General features: G+C 39.7%; 2 non-coding genes across 2 annotated transcripts; both read right to left on the reverse strand.

The window, feature by feature from the left end:
- Positions 1-7709: 7709 nt before the first annotated feature.
- Positions 7710-7784, reverse strand: Trnas-cga. Its single transcript has one exon. It is a non-coding gene; the product is annotated as a tRNA-Ser (tRNA).
- Positions 7785-8313: 529 nt separating this feature from the next.
- Positions 8314-8388, reverse strand: Trnas-uga. Its single transcript has one exon. It is a non-coding gene; the product is annotated as a tRNA-Ser (tRNA).
- Between the last annotated feature and the right edge of the window lie 3586 nt (positions 8389-11974).

The following is an 11974-nucleotide window of genomic DNA, read 5'->3' on the forward strand; positions in this document are numbered from 1 at the left end:
CCCGGCATCCAGTCAGCTGGACATTACTTCTCTATTTTGCTTTAAGTGAAATTACAGTTTTTAAACACCGTGTGTCCAGTACGCTGGACATTTTAGCTGTCTCTGAATTTTTATGTTGTTGATATTTGGTTTCTGCTGTTGGTTACACTGAGATGTTCCACTCACTGCATCATGGCAGCTGTTGCTGGCGATATCTCTGCAATGTCTTCCAGAAAGAAACCTAAGTACGAAAGTCATACTCAGATTTCTGTTATTATTTATTGATGTTGTTGTAAACATATCAACAAATAATGTTACAGTCTATGTAGTAAACTAACACCTTTACTACTTCATTATTTACAAAAAATGGCTCTGAGCACTATGTGACTTAACTTCTGAGGTTATCAGTTACCTAGAACTTAGAACTAATTAAACCTAACTAACCTAAGGACATCACACACATCCATGCCCAAGGCAGGATTCGAACCTGCGACCAGAGCGGTCGCTTGGCTCCAGACTGTAGCGCCCAGAACCGCACGGCCACTCCAGCCGGCCCCATTATTTACAAGAGTAAACAATAAACTCCAGCTGTCTGAACAGAAGGTCACAGCTTTGTCCATTTTTTATCACTGACTAATTTCTCCGACACAGTATCTACTGTAAAATATGTCTGTGCCTCGTATTAGTTTGTGAGATGTATGAAATTAGCTGTGCATTGGGAATCACAGTAATTTTCCCATAAATATTAATTTGTAATTAGCTTTAGAAGCTCACAACTTTTTTATTCTTCCACCTAACTCAGGAATGAATGAGCCAGTCACAGAATGAGAACAGAAATTGAAAGAGAACTGCTAAGAGTAATAGAAGAGAGCAGTGATTTGAGTGACATAGTGGACTTCTCTGAGGAAGACCTTGACATTATTGCAAATACAGACTTGTGTGCACCTGAAGCAGGAAATGACATTTATCTGAACTGCTAAACTTTACATCATATTGAATTTATAATGTTTCATAATTTTTTTTTCTTTTCTTAAAAAAAAATAATTCAATTTTATTCTTCCAGGTTAAAAATGAAGACAGGAATCCATGTCCAAACACATCAGCTATGAGAAAAGGGACTGTTGCTAAAACAAAAGTCATACCTAAGCAAATGCTTTGGAAAAAAGGATCTGTCATTGATCGAACAGCCAATGGGGCACAAGGAACTGTGGATACCACTAAGATATTTTGAGCAGTATTTTGGAAGCGACGTATGACATCTCATTGTTGAACTGACAAACATATACCGGTAGGCTTTTTAGGATAACCAAGTTCCTCTAAATGCAACAGCTAATGAAATTAAGAAGCTTGTGGGTGCACACATAGTAACAGGCTGTATGAAACTAAAAAGACTGAGAATGTATTTTCACAGTAGATTGAGGGCCTCCGCATCAACTGTAATTCCAAGGAATTGTATGTTCAAATTGAGGAACTACTTGAACTTTGTAAATAATATGAGTGTCTTGGATGAAATCAAGGCAAATAATAAATTATGGAAAGTGCAACCAGTCATTGACAGTGTTAGGGAAAAATGTTTGTCACTGCCAGCTTCTACATACCTTTTAATAGATGAGCAAATGATTCCTTTCCATGACGGAACAAAGAATAAGACAAATCCAGTTGGTTTGAAGAATTTTGTGCTGATAACTGCTGATGGACTGGTACTTGACTTCTTTATTTACCAGGGAGCTAGCACTTGGCCATCTGGGCAACCAGAGCCAGAGCTCAGTTTGAGAGGGTTCTGTTGTGAAGAAGCTGGTAAAGAGCAAGGTTCCCAGTGAGCATTGTTTGTATTTTGATCGATACTTCACATCCATTCAACTACCACAATACCTGCTGGAAAGACAAATGTATGCAGTAGGGACCATTCTATCTGGTCTCAGATCAAAACCCACTGGACACAAGGAACTGATGAAGAGAAGTAGAGGTTCCTTTGATGAGTTCGTCAGAGAAGATGGGAACAATACTGTTTTGCAGTGGATTGATAATCATTCTGTTACAGTAGCATCTAGGTTCTATGGTGCTTCTCCCACTAGCATAGTAAAAAGATGGGGCAGAAAAGCAAAGGAATTCATTGGAGTGCCTCTACTCAAATGTATCTGTGATTACAAAAAATCAGTGGGGGGTGTGGATCTATGTGACAGAAGGATTTCTTACTAGCAAATATCCACCCACACAAAGAAGTGGTCTGTAAGAGTCTTCTTCCATTTCATTGACTTGGTGATTGTGAACTCGTGGATTGAGTACAGAAAGTATCAGCAGGCACTAGGCGCTAGCAAGAAATCAATCATGAATCTATTGGATTTGAAAACTTGTATTGGTGAATCCCTGAGTTCAGCTGCAACTGCAGCGTGAGAGGACATTTATCTTCTGACTCTGAGTCTGAATCTCATGAAGTAGCTCCTAGGAAATGCACAAATGTAATTCAAATTCCAGACAGAGATCTAAGGAAAAGTAAGAGCAGACATTTGCCTCTGTTCCCAGTTACAGACAAGATAAATGGGTGAGGTACCGAAACAAGGGCTGCAAAGCTAAAACCAAGTTCATATGCTTTGAATACAAGTATATATATGTGTATCACCAATGTTTCTTTGACTTCCACAACTGAAAACTGATTGTGATATGCCACTACAATTTCAGGATTATTGATGACTGTAACTGTTGTAATACTCTGTAAATACTGTATCTAAACGTTAAACAAAAATTAAAAAACACAATTTTGTGTTATCAGTTTCATGGCCATATATCATGAATATTCACAATGAGACCCAGTGTCCAACCAGTTGGACATAGGTAAATCTCCACCCTGATGAGCAGTAACAAAAAACTTCAATGCTCATTTACGACATCCATATGCCATACCCTTATCAAAAAATATTTTAAATAATAGAAAAATTCTGCTTGGGTCTGAAGACGTTAAGGAAACTACATGGTACTCATCCTTAGTGTGGATGGCTTATGCCCAACAAAGAAAATTGTCAAAGTCATCATTAAATTCCCTCCGCTGCCTAATCTTCAGGAATTACAAACCTCCCCGGACAAAGCAAATCATTATGGGAAATTTATCCCCCTGCAATCATAAATACAAAAAACCTCTCAATCTCCCAAGAAAAAATGATGCCAAATTTCAGTTGCCTAATGACTGTTAACTGGCTTTCAATAGCTTAAAGCACAGCCTTTACTATGCCTAGCCATTGGTCCTCTCCACCAATGCCTGCTAACATAGAACAAGTGCATTTTATTGCACAATAAATTGTGTTAGTTCAGAAATTCCCACTGTACATGTCTTGAATATGTTAAATAATACTCAACTCAAAAGCAGAAAAATAGAAAAAGATACCCTATCACTATTTTTGGCATCCAAAAAATTTATAACTTCCTCTATGTAGCAAAATTCCATGTGATTACTGACCATAAACCTCTGGCTGCCATCTTTGGTCCCCACAGCCGTGTACTAGAGAAAACAACTCATCAAATACAATGGTGTGCCCTATTCCTAAGCAAGTACCAATATCAAATTCACTAGAGATCTACCTCTCAGTGCTTCATTGCAGATGTGCTCTACTGGCTCCCCATCGGGTCCCAATCCACAGTTCGATAAACAAGAGTAAATGTGTTTTGCTATTAATGGAGAGCTATAGGATGTTAATGATGGACTCCACATCAGTGTACAACAGATCGCTCAAGCCACAGCAGCAGACACAAGCCTCAAGCTCTTCTGCTTCATTACCAAGAGCTGACCTGAACACCTGTCCACCAAACCTGCCTAAGAGCTTTGGAAAATGCTCTCACTACATCAGCAGCAAGCCATCAGATGTGCCCTGCTCTGTTCAGAGGCTGAGGGAGAGTATTGGGCCATCATGCCTACATGGCTCAGCCTCAACATCACATAGCTTCTCTAGGCAAGCCTTGGAGAAAAAACTGCACCAAGAGGGCTTGCTAGGTGGCACGTCTATTGCCCAGTTGTGTCCTAGGACAGAAACACTGTCCATGGCTGTGCTACCTGTGCTGGCATGCAGGCAGCCTGCAGCTTGTGTTTCCCTGGCTGATGCCACAACTCTCATTGGAGCACGTCCACATTGACTATGCTGGCCTCTTCCTCAGTGACATGTGGTTAGTGGTCATTGACATGCTCTCAAAGAACCCTATGTAGGTTGCTCAAATACCATGTTCTCAACTGCAACAATCCACACCCTAAAAAAATTAATCACCTGATCTCAGACAATAGACCACAATTTAGATCCATTCAGTTCATGAACTTTTGCAAAAACAACGGAATCCAAGATGTTTACTGCCCCTTTTCATACCACTCTAATAGCGAACCCGAGCACTTCATGGACATGCTGAAAACAAATGACAAAAGTAATAACTACTGCCAATAAGGAAGATGCGCTGCATGCTTTTTATCAACTTACAGGAACACCTCAGTCCAGGACTAATCACCATCCTGCACAATCATCAGAAGTGCACAATATTGGACCTCCTGCAGCTGGTGCCACAACATCAAGACATCCAGCAGCTGCACCAGATATCAAGTAGGCACCACTGTGTGGATCAGCACATATGGCTGGATCCCAGTGTTGTCACAGGCAGTCAGAGCCACATCATGTTTAGCATAGAAGCAAACAGGACTACAGTGGCATTCATTCAGCTCTGCCCGCACTGCCATCTACTAAGTTGGCAACAGTTCACCCTCCTCTAATACCGGCCCCAGCCTGGTGACACTTCTGGTGCTTTTGCTTCACCATCACCCTACGAGAACGATGCCAGCAGAAGTATGCAACAGCATGGCATCCCACAGATTATCCACTTTTTCTGCAAACAGGCATTTGACACCATGGATATCCCACCACTTTTGGAGATGGAGATGTATGAGGCACCATTGACCTCTCTGTCTCCACTGAATGTGGAGATGCAACCTTCTTCATGTGTTATAATAAAAAAATGTAAAAAACTAATTTAAAGTATATTACAATTGCATTATTGGAAATGTGCTTATATGATTTTTGGTTAACCGGACTTCCTCTCTTACAGTTCAATTGTAGATGCAGGCAGCAGACTTCAAGGACACCAGTGCGTGTCAAAAATAAGAAAATCCTCCTTACTTGGATCCACTTCACTTCAATAAAAAATACTTAATACTGTTATCAAATCTTCTCTTACTTCGCAACATATATGATGCAAAACACTCATAGCTCATAATACTCCAACCTGCACATTTTAACAGAAATTTCTACATACCTCTACATACAAGAGAGTGAGAAACAAAATCATGTATAAACAAACTTCAATTATGATTTTTTTCATTTTTCTGCACCTTACTGCGCATTCATAATTAATGTCTTTGCGGACGCTTATCTTTGGTCACTGTTTCTTTCTATCTTTATTTTTTTGTTAATAAATTTTAACTTAACGATATCCTGGGAGTCTATCACCATGTACCTACACAATTGCCCCCACACTGCAAGTTGATATGGTATGGAGACGTACAGTGTTTTTTGCTTGTACATGTTTACATTTGCCGATAGGGCCCTTTATTTGTTGCTTCTCTTTTATTTAATGAAATGGCTATTCAGCTTATCCTATGTATGTTAGAGTCCTACAAGAAATTAAAAAAATTATATAGATAATATGATAGTCCATTACATATTTGAATTTAGCATGCTGACAATTATGTTCAGTTTGCTTCAATCTCGCTGCCGGGTTTTGTGCTTGCGCACTGGCAGATTTGGTGGCTAAGAGCTAGTCGCTAACAGTCAACACGTTAGCTGCTACCATCACACATGCATGCACTCATTTTCTTAGTGTTGATTTCACACCGAGTGTCACATTTTCACCTGAGTACCACATATTGAAGAATTTCCATAGCATTGTTCTTCATTCTGGATGCATTGGGTTGTGTTCTTATTATTCAAAATCCAACACTGTGGCAAAAGATCTCCATTTTTATGGCCTGGGTGTCATTATTACCTGTCATACTCACATTTTCAGTGGAGAGAACCCTGGCCAACAGCATCTGTCAATTAGGTAAGTACTGGCTCGAACAGCTCTAGTTCACTTAGTAATGCATCAAATGTGGTGAGTCATGACACTCAGATATTATTTCGTTGTACACGCATGTTAATGTCACCGCACTTGACTGTCCACTTGTTGAAAGATGCATATAGTCATCCAGAACATTGTATAAATTGCTTGTCTTTAAAGTTAATTCCTTCATGCAGGGTTTGGTTTCCAATGAATATTCATACAAGTATTGAGTTACAACAGTATACATAACATGATCGCTTATACCTTTGGCTGATATTAAATCCATCGCTTATATTATGAATGTACATTTCTTAAGTTTTAAAACGTCATAAATTTTTCATTGACTGGGTTCTGTTACTACAGTTTGTTTGTTAGTTTCAACTTAACTTCGTTCACATCGCATATACAATTTAATTGGAAATTTGCGGTACAGTAAAACCTTTTGGGACCAAACTGCTGATGTCATTGGTCCATAAGATTACACACTACTTAATCCAACTTAAATTGACTTATGCTAAGGACAACACACATACCCATGACCACGGGAGGTCTCGAACCCCCGATAGGGGGAGCCGCGTGGACCGTAAAAAGTGCCTCAGACCGCTCGGCTACCCTGCATGGCTACAATTTATTTACATAACACATTGTTATGATACAATACAAGCATATGATACATTTATACTTCATTTTATAGATAGTCTTTTATCACTTATGGGAGCTCATTTCTTCCTTAGGTAGAGGAGAGAAAAAAACAATGGAAATAGGACTAAAACATTATGCATTGCTGGCCTAACTACTCTTGGCACCACCTCCTATGGCTGGGAGGGAAGAAAGGAAATATTCATCTACTGGCGCAAGGATTTATGAGGAAATGTTGCTTGAACAATCATGGACTAGTTGCCAAGGAACTTTTATTTCACGCAAATAATGCGTACTGACTAATCATTCACGTAGTATCATGTTTCTTAATGCATTAGTGCCGTTTTCTTCAGTTCACATGTAGCTTAGTGTGAAATATGAAGTTTTAACCATCATAGATTTATCTTTCATGAGTACTTGAAAATGTCGTTATTCAGTCTTTCATGTGACACGATAAAAATTAATTGGTTCTTGTAAAATCACATGCTTAAAGGTTTATGTGTATTCTGCACCAAATAGGTACTGATAAATGTCATGGAGATATACTGCGACAATGCATATTTTCCTTTTTTCATTTGCCCTATGACCTTTGTATAAATATCCTTATGACTAAATTGTTTACTTGAGGTGCGGTCCTTTTCTTCATTTGGTACTCATTACTTCCGACTTCATTCTATTCTTCTGCGCCGTGACAATGCACTGGTCGCTGAAAGAAAAAAATTTAAAACTAACTTAAAACTAATTGCATTACGTAGCTTGGTACATTCGATACATTTGGTCATTACACTCAGCCGCAGATATTTCTATACTTTGTTTACATTCATAGACATTCGTTTATTCTGTTACCCTTTATGATCATTTACTCTGCAAAGAAAATTAGTTGACATTCCTTACGGTATTTTGTAGTTTCTTCTTACCTTAGATATAGCTTTCTTTTGCTTTGTAAATATGTTGTATATAGAATGAGATTTTCACTCTGCAGCGGAGTGTGCGCTGATATGAAACTTCCTGGCAGATTAAAACTGTGTGTCCGACCGAGACTCGAACTCGGGACCTTTGCCTTTCGCGGGCAAGTGCTCTACCAACTGAGCTACCGAAGCACGACTCACGCCCGGTACTCACAGCTTTACTTCTGCCAGTACCTCGTCTCCTACCTTCCAAACTTTACAGAAGCTCTCCTGCGAAACCTTGCAGAACTAGCACTCCTGAAAGAAAGGATATTGCGGAGACATGGCTTAGCCACAGCCTGGGGGATGTTTCCAGAATGAGATTTTCACTCTGCAGCGGAGTGTGCGCTGATATGAAACTTCCTGGCAGATTAAAACTGTGTGCCCGACCGAGACTCGAACTTGGGACCTTTGCCTTTCGCGGGCAAGTGCTCTACCAACTGAGCTACCGAAGCACGACTCACGCCCGGTACTCACAGCTTTACTTCTGCCAGTACCTCGTCTCCTACCTTCCAAACTTTACAGAAGCTCTCCTGCGAACCTTGCAGAACTAGCACTCCTGAAAGAAAGGATATTGCGGAGACATGGCTTATCCACAGCCTGGGGGATGTTTCCAGAATGAGATTTTCACTCTGCAGCGGAGTGTGCGCTGATATGAAACTTCCTGGCAGATTAAAACTGTGTGCCCGACCGAGACTCGAACTCGGGACCTTTGCCTTTCACGGGCAAGTGCTCTACCAACTGAGCTACCGAAGCACGACTCACGCCCGGTACTCACAGCTTTACTTCTGCCAGTACCTCGTCTCCTACCTTCCAAACTTTACAGAAGCTCCTTGCGAAGGAGCTTCTGTAAAGTTTGGAAGGTAGGAGACGAGGTACTGGCAGAAGTAAAGCTGTGAGTACCGGGCGTGAGTCGTGCTTCGGTAGCTCAGTTGGTAGAGCACTTGCCCGCGAAAGGCAAAGGTCCCGAGTTCGAGTCTCGGTCGGGCACACAGTTTTAATCTGTCAGGAAGTTTCATGTTGTGTATAGCTTAGTATTTAATTAAATCTCTGTTTACACATATCAATAGGTTCTGTAGTTCTTAGATAGTAGATGTAATTACATAGTATTTCCATTTACTTTGTATTTAAGTTATGTACCAGTACATTTCGTATTCCTGTTTGGTTGCACCTTCTGCGAGTCTGCCGCATATGCACACAGGTCAATACCACCTCTCCTTCTACTGACAGCACGTATTGTTGAGCGCGGACAGCAGAGCCATACACTAATTTGTTTATACTTTTGCTTGGCATTTAGCAGTGTATTACTTCTCATTGCTGTTAATTTTATACCTATGTGTACAAATCAAAAGAATTACTTATGCCTTTACACATAACTTATCTTAAAATACACTCCAGAAGAAAAATTACACTTAGATTTATACACACCATATACAATTCTCTTGTGATAGAGAGAAAAAATGTTACCTAGCTTCATCATTCTATAAAAGCTTTTATATCTTTGTGAGGGTGGAGAGCATTGTCTCTCCTTGTTTTCTCATAGACTAATCTGTACGTCCCAAGGTATGGTATTTTGGAAATTGCATATCATCCTGAACAGAGTAATTGCCACTTCTTATTCAGTTTGCCAAATTTTGTCAGTTTAGGGTGCGTCCTTAAGAGGACTCGTTGCCCTTCAAAAAATTGCATAACTCGTTTCAGTTTCTTATCATAACTCTTCTTTCTGTAATCGGCCATGTTTTCTAGTGTAACCATGGCTTGTTTGATTTTGTCTTGTAGTGTCATCACTGTAGTGGGCAGCTTTGGTATGGGCAACCCCCACTCATTTGTTTGTTTTGTCCGGAACATCAATTTGTTAGGTGTGAAACCTGTTGAAGAATGTGGAAGGTTATTGACAACTTGCATGAAAGGAGTTACATATTCCACCCATCGGGTGTGTTTGTGAGGGGTGTAAGTCCTAATAAACTGGTTAAATTCTTTAAAGACTTGTTCTACTGGGCTTGCTTCTGGGTGAAAAAAGCTTACTAATATGTGCTTTATGCCCTGTGAGGACAAATCGTTTCCACTTTTGCCCTACGAAATATTAAGCATTATCAGTTAGTAGCACCTTTGGTTTACCTACTCTTCTCAAATAGTCTCCCTCAATTCTTTTTCTTATATTTGTGGCTGTTGCATTCTTAATGGCATGCATTTTGACATGTTTTGAGAAAATATCGTAGAGTGCTACTACGTACCTTACTCCTGCTTTACTTCTTGGATATGGACCAGCTATGTCCAGGGATACTATATCTACTGGGGTTTTTTGAGAGTATTGGGTATAGCTCAGTATATTTTGACACATTGGACTGTTTTGATTTTTCACACACCATTGATCAGATTTTTCGTGTTTCCTATGAAACAAAAAACCCTTATACTCCTTATACCATTTACTTACCTTTCCACCTTCATCTTGCTTCAGGTTTTGCATGACTTTACTCCATCTGTGATCTTGCTGTTGTATAATTTCCATTTGCTCACAGAACTTATGGTAATCAGACTGTTGTGTTGTAGCCTGCATTAATAACATTTTGCTTTCTACATCTTGCTCTGTTAATTCACTAAATTCCTCTAAATCTTGAGGTAACCTAGACAAGGCATCTAAAATAACATTCTGACTTCGTTTAATATAAATGATCTCGAAATTGAATTCTTGTAAATATAGACACCACCTAGCTAATTTACCACGCAACAGTTTACATGTTAAAAGAAATGACAGTGACTGACAGTCACAGTAAACTTTGGTATTCTTGCCCCACAAAAAATATTCATACTTTTTATATGCCCATATTACAGTTAAACTTTCCAATTCTGACACAGAGTAAGATCTTTACATTTCTGATAATGTATGACTATCAAAACTGATGACCTTGGCTACTTGTTTACCTTCTTCTTCCCACATCTGGAGCAAGCATGCCCCCAGCCCTTGAGATGAGGCATCTGTGCACAGACAAAAATCCTCGGACATGTCAGGGTGGCTAAGAATGTTTGTATTGACTAATGCCTGCTTGATGTTATTAAAGACCTTCCGATACTCATCATCCCATAATCAAGGCCTATTTTTTCACAAGTTGAGCAATGCATCACTGTTCGTCAGTTGCTGTGGTACATATTTACGAAAAAAAGATGCTAGTCCTAAAAAAGCTTTTAGTTGTTTTTTATTCCTTGGAGCTGGACAATTGCGTATGGCATTAAGTTTTTTCGGGTCAGGTAATACACCTTGCTCTGACAGAACATATCCTAAAAATCTGACTTGCTGCCTACCAAAACTAGACTTTTTTAAATTGGCTGTTACTCTGTAATCTGCAAATCGTTGAAGCACCTGTTCAATGAGCCTGATATGTTCTAACCAAGTAGGTATGGCTAGTAGCAGATCGTCTACACAGACAGTGACTTTGCTAAGCAATTATGGTCTTAAAACCTTGTCCAATGACGATATAAACATGCCTGCACTAATGTTCAGTCTAAAAGGTAGAACACAGAATTCGTAACTTCTGCCACCACAAACAAATGCTTTATATTTTCGATTTCCTACGAGGAGCTTTGCTTGCCAGTAGGACATCATGAGATTGAGTATACTGAGATATTTTGTATTGTAAAACTTTAGAAGCTGTTTGTCCAAGTAGTCTGGTCGTATATGTAATCTTATTGATACGTCTAGCATCGAGAACTAATCTTACAGAACTGTCCGGTTTACTTACTGGTAATAGAGGACTACAATAGGGTGAAAATGAAGGTTGTACAATTCCCCATTTCATCACATTGTCACAGAAGGAGCTGAGTAGCTCCGTGGTGTAGTGGATATGATACTAAACTGTTGCATTGAAGGTCCTCAGTTCAAAACTCACCTGGACTGTACAATTTTAATTTCTATATTCGGTTTGAGTATATTCTAGAAGTATCCACAAATGACAAGAATCATTGTACTGGAACGTTCTGTAACTGTATATATACTGTATGTGTTCTGGCCGGAGGCAGTTCGCTCCGCACTCTTGTATGTGTAAGTGCTGAATAAGCCTTCGTTAAGTGAAGCTAGTGTTTGTCATTCATCTACTTACATCTTCCTCTACGTGACATTATTCTGGTGGAGGCACTGGATATTGGAACTTGTGATACTGCACATTATCGATGACACAGTGGCTCCCATCAGGCAACGACAGAGCTGCCGTTTACTTGGCGAGAAACCTGAGATCGAGTCATATTCAACAGATTGCAATCTATCAGAGACAGAAGAAGAAGACGTCATGATAACAGCAACTGTGCGCCACCACATGAAACATCCTTCCAGGTTCTCTGGTGACGATGGA

Source organism: Schistocerca piceifrons, chromosome 2 (assembly GCF_021461385.2).
Source record: "Schistocerca piceifrons isolate TAMUIC-IGC-003096 chromosome 2, iqSchPice1.1, whole genome shotgun sequence".
In the NCBI taxonomy this organism is placed as follows: domain Eukaryota; kingdom Metazoa; phylum Arthropoda; class Insecta; order Orthoptera; family Acrididae; genus Schistocerca; species Schistocerca piceifrons.